Raw genomic sequence first — 19,601 nt, forward strand, 5'->3', positions numbered from 1 at the left:
TGTTCCCAAAGTAAAAGAGGAAAAGGTAAAGAGACTGTTGTTTGTGCCTGGTTCTTTCATTGCCTGTCGGCCCTGCACCGTGTTAGCCACACAACCCCATAGACTTTCACGAGCACTAACAGTGTCCCCGGGGCTCTGCTCCACCTGTGGGGAGCAGTACCACCATTGCTGCCATAACATCACCCCGGAGGCCTCACAGCAGCGGCGGCTTAATAGCCGCAGACCACAGGTGGCGTCACGAACACAAACTTTATTCATCAAGCCACATATTCTACTGACACCCACCAGGGCCACGGAGCCGGGCCCAGCCACCACTGACTACCACCGGACTAGTCCGGCCCGGCACCGGGTGTCCCATAGCCCTGGGGTGGGCGAGTCATCATCCTAAACGTGGCTATTGGACTTCTGTATAGTCCTAGTAGTGCACAGATATTTGCAGCACGTCTGCCTGCATTGCACACTCCAACTCATTATAACTAAGCCATTATACTAGCAAACACTGAGTGTACCTAGTGTCATCCTAAACGTGGCTGTTGGACTTCTGTATAGTCCCACTAGTGCACAGATGTTTGCAGCACCTCTGCCTGCATTGCACACTCCAACTCATTATAACTAAGCCATTATACTAGCAAACACTGAGTGTACCTAGTGTCATCCTAAACGTGGCTATTGGACTTCTGTATAGTCCCACTAGTGCACAGATATTTGCAGCACCTCTGCCTGCATTGCACACTCAAACTGATAGTTACTAAGTAGTGATGAGCGAGTATGCTTGTTACTACTCGGTACTCGTACGAGTATCAATGTACTCGGGCTACTCGGCGGGGACCGAGTAATCTCGCGATACTCGTGCTGTACTCGTGGTCTTCATGTTGGCGCTCTTTTTACAGCCATCCCTTATGCAGGGATTGGCTGGCAGACCACTGCAATGCCACAGCCCTGTTGTGGAATTGCAGTGATTGGCCAGCCCGCACAGCGTGACCGTGCCTTTAGCCCGACACTTCCCCGCTCGGCTACGGCCCCTCCCGCACTCCACTCCGCGTGTATATATATATGCACGCTTACACACACACGCACGTTTTTTTTTTTAATTTACAGTTTTCTGGTTTCTACATGCTGCCGGGGGTGATTTCACAAAAATACTCGGGTCTCCCATAGGATAACATTGGGCTTGGTGCTCGGGCCGAGTACACGAGTATCTTGGGATGCTCGGCCCGAGCCTCGAGCACCCGAGCTTTTTGGTACTCGCTCATCACTATTACTAAGCCATTATACTAGCAAACACTGAGGGAACTTAGTGGCATCCTAAACGTGGCTATTGGACTTCTGTATAGTCCCACTAGTGCACAGATATTTGCAGCACCTCTGCCTGCATTGCACACTCCAACTCATTATAACTAAGCCATTATACTAGCAAACACTGAGTGTACCTAGTGGCATCCTAAACGTGGCTATTGGACTTCTCTATAGTCCCACTAGTGCACAGATATTTGCAGCACGTCTGCCTGCATTGCACACTCAAACTGATAGTTACTAAGCCATTATACTAGCAAACACTGAGTGAACTTAGTGTCATCCTAAACGTGGCTGTTGGACTTCTGTATAGTCCTAGTAGTGCACAGATATTTGCAGCACGTCTGCCTGCATTGCACACTCCAACTCATTATAACTAAGCCATTATACTAGCAAACACTGAGTGTACCTAGTGTCATCCTAAACGTGGCTGTTGGACTTCTGTATAGTCCCACTAGTGCACAGATGTTTGCAGCACCTCTGCCTGCATTGCACACTCCAACTCATTATAACTAAGCCATTATACTAGCAAACACTGAGTGTACCTAGTGTCATCCTAAACGTGGCTATTGGACTTCTGTATAGTCCCACTAGTGCACAGATATTTGCAGCACCTCTGCCTGCATTGCACACTCAAACTGATAGTTACTAAGCCATTATACTAGCAAACACTGAGTGTACCTAGTGTCATCCTAAACGTGGCTATTGGACTTCTGTATAGTCCCACTAGTGCACAGATGTTTGCAGCACCTCTGCCTGCATTGCACACTCCAACTCATTATAACTAAGCCATTATACTAGCAAACACTGAGTGTACCTAGTGTCATCCTAAACGTGGCTATTGGACTTCTGTATAGTCCCACTAGTGCTCAGATATTTGCAGCACCTCTGCCTGCATTGCACACTCCAACTGATAGTTGCTAAGCCATTATACTAGCAAACACTCAGTGTACCTAGTGGCATCCTAAACGTGGCTGTTGGACTTCCGTATAGTCCCAGTAGTGCACAGATATTTGCAGCACGTCTGCCTGCATTGCACACTCCAACTGATAGTTACTAAGCCATTATACTAGCAAACACTGAGTGTACCTAGTGGCATCCTAAACGTGGCTGTTGGACTTCTGTATAGTCCCAGTAGTGCACAGATATTTGCAGCACGTCTGCCTGCATTGCACACTCAAACTGATAGTTACTAAGCCATTATACTAGCAAACACTGAGTGAACTTAGTGTCATCCTAAACGTGGCTGTTGGACTTCTGTATAGTTCCACTAGTGCACAGATATTTGCAGCACGTCTGCCTGCATTGCACACTCAAACTGATAGTTACTAAGCCATTATACTAGCAAACACTGAGTGAACTTAGTGTCATCCTAAACGTGGCTGTTGGACTTCTGTATAGTCCTAGTAGTGCACAGATATTTGCAGCACCTCTGCCTGCATTGCACACTCCAACTCATTATAACTAAGCCATTATACTAGCAAACACTGAGTGTACCTAGTGTCATCCTAAACGTGGCTATTGGACTTCTGGATAGTCCCACTAGTGCACAGATATTTGCAGCACCTCTGCCTGCATTGCACACTCCAACTGATAGTTACTAAGCCATTATACTAGCAAACACTGAGTGTACCTAGTGTCATCCTAAACGTGGCTATTGGACGTCTGTATAGTCCCACTAGTGCTCAGATATTTGCAGCACCTCTGCCTGCATTGCACACTCCAACTGATAGTTGCTAAGCCATTATACTAGCAAACACTGAGTGTACCTAGTGGCATCCTAAACGTGGCTGTTGGACTTCTGTATAGTCCCAGTAGTGCACAGATATTTGCAGCACGTCTGCCTGCATTGCACACTGAAACTGATAGTTACTAAGCCATTTTACTAGCAAGCACTGAGTGTACCTACTGTCATCCTAAACGTGGCTGTTGGACTTCCGTATAGTCCCAGTAGTGCACAGATATTTGCAGCACGTCTGCCTGCATTGCACACTCCAACTGATAGTTACTAAGTCATTATACTAGCAAACTAGCAAACACTGAGTGAACTTAGTGTCATCCTAACCTAAAATTTTGTGACATAATTCCAGCCATAGAAAGGGACGCACGTATGCAGGAGTATCAGCAGAAGCTGTTACTCGATCTTAGCTCGGCTTTTCCACCAAACAACCGTGCAGGTGCAGGGAGTGATTCTCCCAGTTGTAACTTGACAAACATGGGACGGTCTTGTCATCTTCAACAGTCTACCCGTACCAGTAGCACCGTATCTGGTGCTGGTAACAGCAATTTTATAAAATCTTTTCATAATTTTTTTAGACCCTCTTTTGCAAGGCCACCAGAGACAACAAGTCTGACACATAGTCAACGGCTGGAGAGGATGATACAGGAGTATCTCCAAATGAACATCGATGCCATGACTTTGCAAATGGAGCCTTGCTCCTTTTGGGCTTTAAATCTAGAAAAATGGCCAGAGCTCTCCAGTTACGCCTTGGAGATTTTGTCGTGTTCAGCTGCCAGCGTTGTCTCTGAACGTGTCTTCAGTGCTGCTGGGTGTGTGCTGACAGATAAGCGCACGCGTCTGTCCAGTGACAATGTGGACAGACTGACGTTCATCAAAATGAACAAGTCATGGATCCAGATGGAATTTACTACCCCTGTGTCATCCTGGGGAGAGTAAATGCTTGTGGATTTGGAATGTGCTTGATGCAAATCAAAACATCCTGTTTGCAACTAGGGCACAAGTGCTGCCACTGATAAGGTGTCTGTGTGGGGCCCAATTTTTGGAAAAAAAGGGAGACTCCGCTTGGAGTAACTCTTGCTTGCTGTGTTTTTTAAAAATGATCCAAGATGAACAGAGCTGGTATCAGGAAATACATTGCTACCAACCCCGGTGTCATCCTGGGGACAGTTAAGAATAGCGTATTTTTGAATGTGCTTGATGCAAATCTAGCTGTGAAGTGTACAACTAGGGCACAAGTGCTGCCACTGAATGGGTGGGTGTGTGTGGGGCCCAATTTTTGGAAAAAAGGAAGACTCCGCTTGGAGTAACCCTTGCTTACATTGTTTTTAAAAGAAGCCAAGATGAACAGAGCTGGGATAAGGAAAGACTTTGCTACCTACCCCGGTGTCATCCTGGGGACGGTTAAGAATGGCGTATTTTTGAATGTGCTTGATGCAAATCTAGCTGTGAAGTGTACAACTAGGGCACAAGTGCTGCCACTGAATGGGTGGGTGTGTGTGGGGCACAATTTTTGGAAAAAAGGGAGGCTCCGCTTGGAGTAACCCTTGCTTGCTGTGTTTTTTAAAAGGAGCCAAGATGAACAAGTCATGGTTCAGCAAAGACTTTATCTACCTACCCCGGTGTCATCCTGGGGACGGTTAATTATGGCGTATTTTTGAATGTGCTTGATGCAAATCTAGCTGTGAATTGTACAACTGGGGCACAACTGCTGCCACTGAAGGGGTGGGTGTGTGTGGAGCCCAATTTTTGGAAAAAAGGAAGACTCCGCTTGGAGTAACCCTTGCTTACATTGTTTTTAAAAGAAGCCAAGATGAACAGAGCTGGGATCAGGAAAGACTTTGCTACCTACCCCGGTGTCATCCTGGGGACGATTAAGAATAGCGTATTTTTGAATGTGCTTGATGCAAATCAAAACATCCTGTTTGCAACTAGGGCACAAGTGCTGCCACTGATAAAGTGTCTGTGTGGGGCCCAATTTTTCGAAAAAAAGGGAGACTCCGCTTGGAGTAACCCTTGCTTACATTGTTTTTAAAAGAAGCCAAGATAAACATAGCTGGGATCAGGAAAGACTTTGCTACCTACCCCGGTGTCATCCTGGGGACGATTAAGAATAGCGTATTTTTGATTGTGCTTGAAGCAAATCAAAACATCCGGTTTGCAACTAGGGCACAAGTGCTGCCACTGATAAGGTGTCTGTGTGGGGCCCAATTTTTGGAAAAAAAGGGAGACTCCGCTTGGAGTAACCCTTGCTTGCTGTGTTTTTTAAAAATGATCCAAGATGAACAGAGCTGGGATCAGGAAAGACTTTGCTACTTACCCCGGTGACATCCTGGGGACGGTTAAGAATAGCGTATTTTTGAATGTGCTTGATGCAAATCTAGCTGTGAAGTGTACAACTAGGGCACAAGTGCTGCCACTGAATGGGTGGGTGTGTGTGGGGCCCAATTTTTGGAATAAAAGGGAGACTCCGCTTGGAGTCACCTTGCGGTGTTTTACATGATTTTAGAAGGGCGTGCCATGCCTATATCTGTGTGTCCTCCTCTTTTTCCTTGTCCAGCTCTTTTGTTTTCGCATGAGTATATGTCCTTGTCACTTTCCCATGTGTTTGTGTTGTGAGTTGTTTGTCACCTTTTGGACACCTTTTGAGGGTGTTTTCTAGGTGTTTTTATGTGTTTGTGATTGCCTGCTATTGTTTCCTATGCAGTTCGAGTTCGGTTCGTCGAACGTTCGACGAGCCGAACTCGAACGGGACGTCCGTTCGGCGAACCGACCTCGAGCCGAACCGCGACCGGTTCGCTCATATCTAACCCCTACAAAGGATACGTGGCTGTCACACTACGATTCCCAGAGACTATAGCTGGGGTGGAAAGCGAGGTTCCCATCATTGCATTAGTCTGTCCAGACACTGATGAAGACCGGGAAACAGTGCCTGCCATAGTAGGGACAAATGCCAACCTATTCCGTACTCTTGCTCAGTGGTGTCGCGAAATTGGAGGTAATAGATACTCGCAGGCCCTCACAATCCATCCTGTCTGTCTGGCTGCTTATGAGAAGAAAGAGGAAGAGGAAAGGAAGGAACTACGGCCTGAACATTTTGACCTCTGTTTTGAAGGTAGTGATCTGAAGAAGGAGGAAAAGCAGTCAGTGATAAATGGTATGATGAAGCGTACCGGAACCTTCTCATTGGGTGATTGGGACTGAGCCTTGCAAGAGGAGTGGAGCATCACATCCGGCTGACTGATGAGAAGCCATTTCGAGAAAGATCCCGACGATTGGCTCCCGCCGATGTGGAGGATGTTCGAAAGCATTTACGGGGTTTACTGGACACTAGAGATGAGCGAACCGGCCGTGGTTCGGCTCGAGTTCGGTTCGTCGAACAGAGGTCTCGTTCGAGTTCGGTTCGACGAACGTTCGACGAACCACTCGAACCACATAGGAAACAATGGCAGGCAATCACAAACACACAAAAACACCTAGAAAACACCCTCAAAGGTGTCCAAAAGGTGACAAACAACTCACAACACAAACACATGGGAAAGTGACAAGGACATATACTCATGCAAAAACAAAGGAGCTGGACAAGGAAAAACAGGAGGAGACACAGATATGAGTATACGCAAGGGAACGTCGATGCCATTACTGTGCAACTTGAGCCCTGCTCATTTTAGGCTTCCAATCTGGATAAATTGCCTGAGCTCACCACGTTCGCCTTGGGGATCTTGTTGTGTCCCGCAGCCAGCGTTTTCTCGGAACATGTCCTCAGTGCTGCTGGGGGTGTGCTGACAGCTAAGCACACGCATCTGTCCACTGACAATGTGGACAGACTAACATTCACCAAGATGAACAAGTCATGGCTCTCAGAGGACTTTTCTTCCCCTGTCTCAGCCAGGGGAGGCGAAAGGCACACGTATTTTTGAGAGTGCTTCATGCAAAGGATCTTTTCCATCTTGAAAATGGGGTCAACTGATGCCAGTCAAGTGGGGTGTGTGTGGCCCAATTAGTGGAAACGAGGGAGACTGTGGTTGGAGTCCCCTCGCTTTTGAAAAAAGAACCAAGATGAACAAGTCATGGCTCTCAGAGGACTTTTGTTCCCCTGGCTCAGCCAGGGGAGGCGAAAGGCACGCGTATTTTTGAGAGTGCTTCATGCAAAGCATCTTTTTCATCTTGAAAATGGGGGTCAACTGATGCCAGTCAAGTGGGGTGTGTGTGGCCCAATTAGTGGCAACGAGAGAGACTGTGGTTGGAGTCCCCTTGCTGTGTTTTACATGCTTTTAGAAGGGCATGACATGGCTTAGAGGTTGACTTTCAGCATCTGCAAACTGTTGGCTACCAAAATGCTTCCTTTCCAACCTTTTTAACTGAGGATTTTCGAGACCTTATGCCCATCGCAGTGCCCCAAGAGCCGATGCCCAGGCGCCACTCCTTCTCCAACAAAGGCGTGCACGCGCTACACCAGCATGTCGCACCAAACATCACCGCTTCTTTGAGAAACTGTGTGACAGGGTGCATTTCACCACAGGTACTTGGCCCAGTAAGCATGGACAGGGGCGTTACATGTCGCTGACTGGGCAATGGGTTACTATGGGGAGAGATGGAGAAGGGTCTGCTGTACAAGTCTTGCTGTCCCCACGAGTTGTATCAATCCTTCCTCTGTATGTAGAAGTTAATACACTGCTTCTGCCTCCTCAACCTCGTGTGAGTCCTTCACCTCGGCCCAAACCCTGTGTGGTCAGGGCACCCTTCCTTGTAACTGCGCACAAGGAAAACCACACACCTCCTTACTATGCTGGCAGCAGAGCTCAATGCCATCATGCGGTCAAATGTTTACTTTGAAATGTATGGGAAATGTGAGTCACACCGCTGAGAAGTTGTGGACGGTTAGCTCTGGAGACCAAGTTTCATCAATGGTTGTCTCCACTCAACCAGCAGCCAGGGAAGGCCGGGTGTGACAATGATGCAAACATGGGTGCGGCCCTTCGCCGTGACAATGTGACACACGTGCCTTGTGTGGCTCACGTGTTGAACCTGGTTGTCCAGCAATTTTTAAAGCACTATCCTGGCCTACATGGCCTTCTGCAGAGGGCACGGTGTAACCCCTTCCTTGATCCACATACTCAGATGGGCTGTAAAGGATAGGCTAGAGGGAAGCCACTCACCAATCACCAAGCAGGACCTCCAGAACCCTGAAACCCTTTAACCCCTATACAGGGATTAGGAATTACACAGGGCCCAAGGTGATCAATACCTGTGGAAGGCTGCAGTTCCAGAGAATAGTAGTCAGGCAGGGACAAAACATTAATTGAGGAACAGGAACAGAATGGGACGGCCAGGACTTAATCAAAAAACAAGCAGAGGGGAAATGCGGATCGGCCAACAAGGTACATAAACAGCAAGCAGGAAAAGTAGTCAGGTAACAAGCACGCAAAATCATAAAACTGAACTGGGGGTAAAAGTAACCAGAGGTTCATAGCTATGTCTGGCAGTGGTCTGCAGACAGGATGGGCATAAAATAGGGTGTGGTGTCTTCCCATTGGTTGTAGCTGAATGATGGTACTTCATCTGTGAGATACCCACCACCTACATTCAGCCAGAGATTCTGCATCTGTCAAGGTAATGCAGCCCAGTGGGTGAGCATAACCTGCGTCCACCTGCGCCGCTGGCATCAACTTCTCTCCCATCATCAGCACTATGCATGAAAGGAACACGTTGTCACCTGGCGACCGGAGTACAAATTGACGGAGCGTACTCCGTTGATGACTTAACCGCAGTGTGAGGCAATGATGCAAACCTGGCTGCGGGCCATCGTCAGGGCAATGTGACACACGTGCCTTGTATGGCTCACGTGTTGAATCTAATTCTCTAGCAATTTTTAAAACACCATCCCAGCCTACATGGCCTTGTGCAGCGGGCACGCCCGCTATGTGCTCACTTCCAGCGTTCGCACACAGCAGCTCAACAACGTTCGTCGCTACAGAAGTCTTTAGGTTAGTCTAGTGCTTAAACGCCTGAAATGCGATGTGCCGACACCCAGGAATTTGAATCTGCACATGTTGCAGCGTTTGTGGCAGCACCGCCGAACTCTGCTGCAATACGTTATGACATATAGCCTGGCCTAACTTGATCCAGAGGTGGTGCAGATCACGCTGCTGGAGTGGTGTCAGATCAAGGACCTATGCACCCTTCTACACAGTTTACAAATGTCGACGAAGATGTTTAGCACTGGCAATGCCATTCTCAGCGTGACAATTCTGGTCATCTACATGATGGAGCACACTGTAACCATTATTCGGAGTCAGGTGTTGGGACAAGAGGAAGGGGAGGAAGTACAGGAGTCATATGCGGAAGGGATAACAAGATCTAGGAGGTCCAGATGGTCAGCGGCACTTAGGCGGCAGTCATGGTGGGGGAGAGGGATTAACAAGGACGCATAGTATCAGCAAAAAGTGTTGAGGAAGGTGCAGGAGCCCATGCAGAAATGGAGGACGAACTGGCGATGGGCATGGAAGACTCAGCAGATGAGTGAGAGCTTGCTCACATTTCGGTTGTGCGAGGTTGGGGGGAGAGGGCAGAGGAAGGAGGCACGATTCTCACCTCTCTGCCACCAACACGCCAAGGACTTGGTCCTCCTGGATGCACAAGACACATGAGCGCCTTCTTGCTGCACTACCTACAACATGACCCTCGGATTGTACGAATTTGAAGTAATGCTAACTACTGGGTTGCCACACTGTTAGATCCCCGGTACAAGACAAAATTTGGCGAAATAATTCCTGCCATAGAAAGGGACGCACGTATACAGGAGTATCTGCAGAAGGTGGTACGCAATCTTAGATCTGCTTTTCCACTAAACACCAGTGCTGCACAGAGTGAATCTCAACGCTTTGTCATGGATAGGAGGAAATGGTCTTTTACTTGTCCACATCTGAGGGACCGAGGGCTGGCTGCTGTGCTGAGATGGCATTGAGTACGGTGTCCCTGCAGAGTTGCACTTTTGGTCATATACAAAATGAGTTGAAAAAGGACAGATGCTGGTGGAAAGGGGAACAGGTGTGTTGGAAAGGGAAAAAAAGTTTTTGTCCGTGGGTTTGGTGGTTAAGCAAAAGTAACATTTGCTGAAGAAACACCATCTGTTACGGTGTGACTGGCAGATTTGGATAAGGTGGTATATACTATGTTACCGCTATATAACGAAAATTAATAAGAAAAGAAAGAGAAAGGTATATATCCACATCAGCAGTCAGTGTCCACCGTGCTCCCAGATGGAAAAGGAGAGGTTGGCAACTGGAAGGTTAGGTGGAGGATACAGAACTGTGTGGCTATGAAACTAATAGTAGCCTGAACCGAGTTAGATGCCACTCGGATCTGGAGACTGGAAGCCCTGTTGGCGTCACAGGGTCCACACGCCCACCCAGCCCAGGAACTCCCTGTTAACATCACAGGGGCCATTGAGTATGCTAACCGTGTGCATTGGGGCCACACCTGTGGACAGCAGGCGCATCATCAGCAGCAGGCCTGTTAATGCCACTGGGCTGCACAAGCAGGACTGGTAGGACAGGAGCTGGTCTTAACTGTTCTGCGTTACGAACTGTGGTGGCGGCCTGCATCGACGCCCTATCCCTGCCTACCTCTGGCCTAAAGCCGCAATGGGGTCAACACATGGAGGTGTGCCTTTTGGAGCATAATAGAAGACTGCGCACCTCCTTGTTGGCTCCAGCCCGTTTTATAACCTGGGTCCGCCCCAAACCAGGGTAGACCACAATGCACCTCCTGAAGACAAAAGCAGAGTGACACGTCATGAGTGGCATAACTAGCGTCCTATTTGGAACCGCAACTTCAATAATGACCTCATGGCTGCCACGATACAAACACCTCACCAGTCATCGTCTGACCATCAATAATGAGGTGACAAGTCATAGGGGCGGGCCTCTGCAAGCCATTTGGGAGTGGCCTGGCCACATCGTCAGGACACCTGATGCCCTGTGGTCTATATGGGCCCCCCACATCAGGGGCAGGGCCAAAGAGTTCATTACCGGACCTAGTCTCTGATGCAGTAAGTGCCTGAGCATGCTCAGTAGCATGAAATACAGTCTCTGAAAAAAGACTATCAGCTTTATGGCTTTTTTATCAGCTTTTAGGCTTATGATTAAGGACTGCTTTTAATTCCCCGCTTGTGTCCGAAACGCGTCAAGCCGCATGGCAAGCCGCATGGCGGTTTTGGATGATCTGTGACCTTCTTTTTAATTCAATTTAAATAAAGCATGAAGAATTTTACTTATTCGTACTGGTGCTGAGTTCCACCTACCCTCCCTTTTTGCTACCTATCTTGGAACATGGACCTGCCTGTCCGGGGGACTACGTGCATTTACCGCAGTTTGGAGGACATTACATGGGTGAGCTGAATATCTTTATCTCTACTGTCTAGGCACAACACAGGACTTAGACCCGGCACGGAGTGCAAGTACCTGTGCAAAGATGCTTTTCGCACTAAGTGTGGGAGCATGTGCTGTATCCCGAAATGAAGACTTAGCCTCAGGAATGGCACAGTCAGGCTGAGCATACTCACTTGGCAAAACACTGTAGTTAGGCTGCGGCTGGGGTAAATCGGCACACGCATGCGCACTAGCTGCCTCTCCACACTTAGACGTGGAGGAGAAATTGCTCTTCGGGTGTGGACTTGGAGATGCTGTCTATGAACAGAAGGAAAAGCTAAAGGTGTGTGTTACAGCAAGGAGCCACCGCGGAAACACTTCGTTCAATTGTGAGGGGAGTCATTTTGGAGTTTGGTGAGGAGTACCATAACGCCAGTGAGCAGCATCCTGTGCCACAGACCAACATTCTTACGGTGCTGTCTATACTGCTTACCGTGAGAGGAGCGTAAAGTCTGTATTTCTGGCAACTGGACATCACAGTACCCGGGTACGGTAGGCTGTGCCCAGACAATAATGCGGGCACGCAACACTTTGTTTTATTAGCAAAACACATATCTGTTCTTGGTAGGCCGACTATATAGACAATAAGACTTGCTGCCTCTGCACTGTCAAATTGTCACGTACAGTTTAAATCATAGAGGGACAGCGACACATGTTTGCATTGACTGTTGCTTTTCAAGATTTCCATGACTGTGTTGCAGAGCTGTGTGGTTTGCATTCACACTGTTATCATCTGCCTTATCTGTGAGGCTTCAGCTAACAAGGGTATTCAGTGGGGGTAATTTGTTTTGTCTATGTTTAGGTAGATAACTTGGAAGCTCTTGTGATGCGCCACTGGTAAGTCGTGTTCGCACACACACACACACACAATTACTGCTACGCAGAGGGATTAGCAGGTAGTAGGCAACAGAATAGATTGTTCAATTATTTAAATTGTATGCATGGTTCTTATTGTTTGTTTTGGTAAAGTTAAACAATCATTTATCAACCCAACTGCCTAGAGTCCTTTTCCTGTTGCCTGGTTTTGCTGCATACTGGGTAGCCCACCCTGTACACGACTTAAAATGAAGCATAAGTCGCAATGTGAATTTCACTGTGCTACAATGCGGCCTAGCGTGCCTGTGCAACCACCGCCTGCCCCATCAAGTGCATCTGCGTGCTCTTCATCCTCTGTGACTGTGGGGAAAGCAGTCTCACATGGTTTTTCACACTGAACTTCCACCCCTTTACACGCAACAGGGAGTGTGATTGGCAGGTCGACACTTGTTTTGGAAGTGGAAACAGATGGTATTGTTGAGCTGTCAGACATCGAGAAAACCAACATTGGATGCAGGCTACATTATATCCACACCTGCACCTTCGTCACAGATTGGCTGGACTATCTGCAGTTAATAATTGGATTCCAGAAATGGAAAGGAGTGTAGAATGCACATGTGTTGTACCTTGCTTGGCAGCAAAGGAACACTAACTTAGTATTACAGACAATTTTAGGAAGGCAGAAAAAGAGTCAGCTCTTTGGGCAAATTAAATAGCGTGGAAAAAGTGGACAGGTGGGTACAGTGGCCGTGTTCTGTGGGTACCAGGACAGTAAAGGAAGCCTCACTTTCTATCCCTCCGAATGATCAAATGCAGCAAGGAATTCCCTGAGTTTGCTATAAAATTAGCGTAGCAAAATGTGCATGAGGGTGCAATGCAGAGGTGCTGCAAATAGATTTGCAATAGTGGGACACTAATGGAAGTACAACAGCCACTTTTTGTATGCCACTAAATGGCAGCATTTTTTGCTATTATTATAGCTTATTAAAATCAGAACAGAAGGGTGTCATGCAGAGGTGCTAGAAATAGCTTGGCACCAGTGGGACACTAATGGAAGTACAACAGCCACTTTTTGTATGCCACTAAATGGCAGCATTTTTTGCTAATATTATAGCTTATTAAAACAGAGCAGGAGGGTGTCATGCACAGGTGCTAGAAATAGCTTGGCACCAGTGGGGGCACAAATGGAGTACAACAGCCACTTTTTGTATGCCACTAAATGGCAGCATATTTTGCTATTATTATAGCTTATTAAAAACAGAGCAGGAGGGTGTCATGCACAGGTGCTAGAAATAGCTTGGCACCAGTGGGGGCACAAATGGAAGTACAACAGCCACTTTTTGTATGCCACTAAATGGCAGCATTTTTTGCTATTATTATAGCTTATTAAAAACAGAGCAGGAGGGTGTCATGCACAGGTGCTAGAAATAGCTTGGCACCAGTGGGACACTAATAGAATTCAACAGCCACTTTTTGTATGCCACTAAATGACAGCATTTTTTGCTATTATTATAGCTTATTAAAAACAGAGCAGGAGGGTGTCATGCACAGGTGCTAGAAATAGCTTGGCACCAGTGGGACACTAATAGAATTCAACAGCCACTTTTTGTATGCCACTAAATGGCAGCATTTTTTGCTATTATAGCTTATTAAAAACAGAGCAGGAGGGTGTCATGCACAGGTGCTAGAAATAGCTTGGCACCAGTGGGGGCACAAATGGAAGTCCAACAGCCACTTTTTGTATGCCACTAAATGGCAGCATTTTTTGCTATTATTATAGCTTATTAAAAACAGAGCATGAGGGTGTCATGCAGTGGTGCTAGAAATAGCTTGGCACCAGTGGGGGCACAAATGGAGTACAACAGCCACTTTTTGTATGCCACTAAATGGCAGCATTTTTTGCTATTATTATAGCTTATTAAAAACAGAAAAGGAGGGTGTCATGCAGAGGTGCTAGATATAGCTTGGCACCAGTGGGACACTAATGGAAGTCCAACAGCCACTTTTTGGATGCCACTAAGTTTACTCAGTGTTTGCTAGTATAATGGCTTTGTAACAATGAGTCTGAGTGTGCAATGCAGAGGTGCTGCAAATAGATTTGCAATAGTGGGACACTAATGGAAGTCCAACAGCTACTTTTTGGATGCCACTAAGTTTCCTCAGTGTTTGCTAGTATAATGGCTTAGTAACAATGAGCTTGAGTGTGCAAAGGGCAGGAGGGTACAGTGGCAGGGTTGTGGGTCTGGGTAGAGGAAAGGAAGCCTCCCTTTCTATCCCTCCTAATGGGGAAATGCAGCGAGGAAATTCCTGACCTTAGCTACACAGACGCTGTCATCTTGTATAGCTGTTAAAATCTGTTTTCACGGACCTGACTGTCACCTATGGCTCTGACCCTGCCGGTATTAGCCCTTACAAGGACTAATAGAAACTTCTATCCCTATTCTGTATAGCGCTGTGTATAGAGCGTACACAGCAGTATCGGAGACAGGAGCTACGCCAGCGGTGACTGACACCCAGACGCAGAAGGCAGATAATGGCGTGCTGGAGGAAAATGTCCGTTTTTATAATGCAGGGACATGTGACATGGACATCCTATCACACTTGCTGTTGCTTCTCTGGCTAAAAGTCCACTTAGCTGTGTGTGTGTCTGGGATTGGCTGACATGCTGGCCCACCCCACTACACGCGCGCGCTTAGGGAAGGAAGACAAGAAAAAAAAAAATGGCGATCACCATTATCCAAACAGCAGTGATCTGAATGCGCTGTTCCCGCACACTATATGCTGAAATTTCATAATAGTGTGAGTCGCAGATTGACTTACACTATTACAGCGGAAAGCCAGCTAGTAATTAGCTTGTCTTTTTGCTGCTAGAACCGTTCTCGAACGTATCTAGAACTATCGAGCTTTAGCAAAAAGCTCGAGTTCTAGTTCGATCTAGAACAGCCCCCAAAATCACTCGAGCCGCGAACTGGAGAACCATGAACCGCGCTCAACTCTACTGGACACTGGAGTCATCATAGAGTCCAACAGCCCATACGCATCTCCGATAGTGATCGCTCGGAAGAAGAATGGAGCTATTAGGATGTGTGTGGATTATCGCACCCTGAACAAACGCACTGTGCCTGATCAGTATACTGTGCCCAAGATTGACAAAGCTTTAGATTGCCTGCAGGGAAGCCAGTGGTTTTCTGTGTTAGATCTTCGGAGTGGATATTACCAGATACCCATGACCAAGGAGGATCAGGAGAAGACTGCTTTCATTTGCCCTATCGGTTACTATGAGTGTCAACAGATGCCGCAATGAGTGACCGGTGCCCCTGCTACTTTCCAGAGATGTATGGACAAGGTGATGGGAGACATGAACGTTTGTGAGGTCCTGGTTTACCTGGATGATCTGATTGTATTTGGCCACACCTTGGAAGAGCACAACCTGAGGTTATTTAAGGTGTTGGACCGGCTAGAGGAAGCTGGGCTAAAACTATCCCTCGACAAGTGCCTGTTCTGCCAGAAATCTGTGAAGTATGTAGGACACATTGTCAGCCGAGAAGGAATCTCCACGGATCCAGCCAAAATAGAAGCTGTGATGGAGTGGCCCAAACCCACCAAATTGGGGGAGCTTAGATCTTTTCTAGGTTTCAGCGGGTACTACAGAAGATTTGTGCCACAATATTCCAAGATCGCAAAGCCATTGACAGCCCTCACTCAAGGGTATCCCCCACCTCGAGGGACAGCTCGCTCCAAGAAACCTGCAACAAAAACCTACTTCAAGGTGAATGAGCCTTTCGGAGAGAGATGGACATCAGAGTGTGATGAAGCCTTTGAGAAACTCAAGTCCTGCTTGACCCAGGCACCTGTACTGGCCTATGCAGACCCCAACAAGCCATACGTACTTCATGTGGATGCTTCTTTTGATGGACTTGGAGCAGTCTTATACCAGGAGCACCATGGCGTCCTGCGGCCAGTCTATTACATCAGTCGTGGATTGTCTCCGAGTGAGCGCAATTACCCAGCACATAAACTGGAGTTCTTGGCCTTGAAATGGGTTGTGGTGGACAAGCTGCATGACCACCTCTATGGAGTGCATTTCCAAGTTCATACTGACAACAATCCACTGACCTATGTGAGGACTACAGCAAAGCTGGATGCTACTGGCTATAGATGGCTCACCGCGCTAGCTATATATGATTTCAGCCTGAAGTACTGACCTGGTGCCACCAACATCGATGCAGATGCTCTGTCCCGCCTGCCCAGGCAGATGGTGAATGAAGAAGAAGAAGCCTGGATTGAGGTTCCAGCCCCAGAGGTGAAAGCTATGTGTCATCGACATCAAGGAAGGATTGATCAATCAGGGGGCTGTGCTACCTTCTTAGGGGCTCCAGAGGAAGCTCTTCCACTATTGTTCGGTCAACTGACCAACGTTGATGCCAGCTCTCTGCCTCAACTGACTCAAAACCAGATTGAAAAGGCTCAACAGGAAGATCCTTCTGTGGGAGTTGTTCGATGGTGGGTGAAAAGGGGCCAAAGGCCTGAGAGGAATGCTCTGAAGACAAGAGTCTGTTCTCTTTACCCGACAGTTAGACTTTATGGTGGTGAAAAATGGATTGCTGCACCGCTAGGTCAAACGCCAAAATCGAAAAGTTCGTGTCCAGTTGGTGCTTCCTGCTCAGTTCCGTGAGATGGTCATAAGAGCACTGCATGACGATCATGGGCACCTTGGGGTGGAAAAGACCACCAGCTTCATAGCAGATCGGTTCTATTGGCCAAAGATGGAAGCTGACATTGAACAATACTGTAAATCCTGTAAGCGGTGTATCCTAAGGAAAACCTTACCTTCTCGGTCCACCCCCCTTGTCAACATCATCAGTGATGGCCCCCTTGATTTAGTGTGTATCGACTTCCTTTCCATTGAGCCTGATGAAGGAGACATCAGCAACGTTCTAGTGGTCACTGATCATTTCACAAGATATGCTCAAGCTTACACCACCAGAGATCAGAAGGCAACCACTGTGGCTAAAACCTTGTGGGAGAAATTCTTTGTGCATTATTGGCTGCCAGCACGCATCCATTCTGACCAAGGGAGAGATTTTGAGAGTCGGCTAATTAAGGAGTTCTGTGAGGTTTGTGGGATCAAGAAGTCCAGGACCACACCATTTCATCCGCAAGGAGACCCTCAGCCTGAAAGATTCAACCGTACCCTTCTTAACATGCTGGGCACTTTGGATTCAAAACAGAAAGGAAGGTGGAGTCGACACATAAGTCAATTAGTTTACGCCTACAACTGCACCAAAAATGAGTCAACAGGGCACTCGCCCTACTTCCTCATGTTTGGAAGGGAAGCCAGACTACCTGTGGATATTAGTTTTGGAGTGTCCCCTGGCAATTCATCTGGGAAGAACTATCTGAAGTATGTGTCACAGCTGAAGGAACAATTAAAGGAGGCCTACAAGTTGGCTGATGAGGCCTCTGGTCGATTCGGGAGGCGAAACAAAATGTACTACGACCGCAGAGTCCGGAACCAAGTCCTGCAACCTGGAGATAAGGTCCTCATCCGTCAGTTGGGCCTCCATGGAAAACACAAGCTTACTGATCGATGGCGTTCAGAACCTTATGTGGTGGTAGAAAAGTTGCATGGCATCCCAGACTACAGAGTGAAGCCTGAGAAAGGCGGGGAAGGGGGGTGTTAAGACCTATCATCGTCAGCATTTGCTACCTATAGGACAGAATGTCCGATTCCAGTCGCCACAACGCACCGAAGCCGATCCAACCACCCGATCTCACCGAAGTAGTCTTCGGCCGCCGCAAGCGACCCATCCTCTGGTCCCTCCTGAAGGTAGTGAGAGTGATTCCAGTAATGAATGTGGACCATGCTTCAGATGGACAAGTGACCCAGGCTCTGTAATTCCAGATCATACAGACCAACCAGCTGAAGAATTGTCCCAAGACGAGTGTGGTCCGGCACCAAGCCCATGTTGCGATCAGTCGGGGGAGAGTTTAGAAAATGCAGAGCTACCAAGTGAAGAGGTTGCTGTCATAGAGCCTGAAAGTCAAGAGCCTGGGGTCGATGAGGGGTCCCTGTTCCTGCCGTGCACACTCGTCCAAAACGGGACATTAGACCGCCCCATGATGCTGACATATGACCAGATGGGGCAAGTCACTGAGGTTCCTAGAGTAGTACACCCCTATTCCAACTATGTGTGGCCCTATTTCCCCCCTACAGCTATGTGGCCTGTGATTTGGGTGTAACTGGTTGTGGTGTTAGTCAGGATGCTTTATCACAAAATTTCCTTCCAGGTGGTGAGTCTTCATTTTTTGCTTGGGAGCCTACAGCGACTCACCAGGGGGAGAGTGTGACACCTGCTTTGGTAGCGATCTATAGCGTTCCACCCACATTCACCTCTACAGATGTTGCTTCTTTTGTGGAACTAGAGACTACTACAATTCCCAAGGTGCCTTGCAAATCTGGGGGAGGAGGAGACAGGACGGAGGGGTGGAAGGAAGTTGAGCCATCTTGGAGGCGAGAAGCTGCAACTCTGTGTGAGGAGAGACGGAGTGCAAAAGCTACAGGATGCACCATTAGTAGGAGCTGCTGTCTTCCAGGTTTACCCCGCCGAAGATGGATTTTGTCTGCTGTACCCACCACTCTCTGCCAGACATTGAATCCAGACGCCCCAGTATAAAATAGTCTGAGAGAACAGGCCTGCTGCAGACAGAAGTGAGTAGGACATTGCTGTGACTTGTAGTTCTACAGTTTGAGAAGTGTGCTGGAGCAAATTACAAGGCCTTGCTAGAGAGGACATTTGACTGCACTAACTGGGAGTTTGTATAGGACCAGCCCTGGGGAAATACTGCCTTCATTACTTTAAGTGCACCAACGTACTGCAAGCGCGCCAACATCCGCGGCAAATGGGGCCCCAATTTGGGACTGTGTCATTTGTTAGGCTGCAGCTGTTAGTTGGGTTAGTTGGTAGTTAGTAATTAGTCAGCAGACTGTGTGGTGTAGGTTAAAGAGGAAACATTACCCCTAACCTTCAGGTCTAGTACAAAGAGCCCCTCCTGCATTTTTGTAGAATACTGCATAACACTACCTGTCTTTTCACTGTTATTTGCTTTTACCCTGCAATTGCCATTTTTCATCCTCCTGCAAATAAACCTGTTAAGATTTCTAACCTCAGTAATTGTGAGTGTGTACGGAAGTGGGTAAGGGTTTCCCGAGTCGACCCCTAGCAGAAGACAAAGACCCTTCTGCATTCCACTAGAGCTCCTAGCAAGATTCGGGTGGAGGCACTGCGTCATATCAAGGTGAGAACTACCGAACACCCTGC

The sequence above is a fragment of the Anomaloglossus baeobatrachus genome, chromosome 2 (assembly GCF_048569485.1).
Source record: "Anomaloglossus baeobatrachus isolate aAnoBae1 chromosome 2, aAnoBae1.hap1, whole genome shotgun sequence".
NCBI lineage: Eukaryota > Metazoa > Chordata > Amphibia > Anura > Aromobatidae > Anomaloglossus > Anomaloglossus baeobatrachus.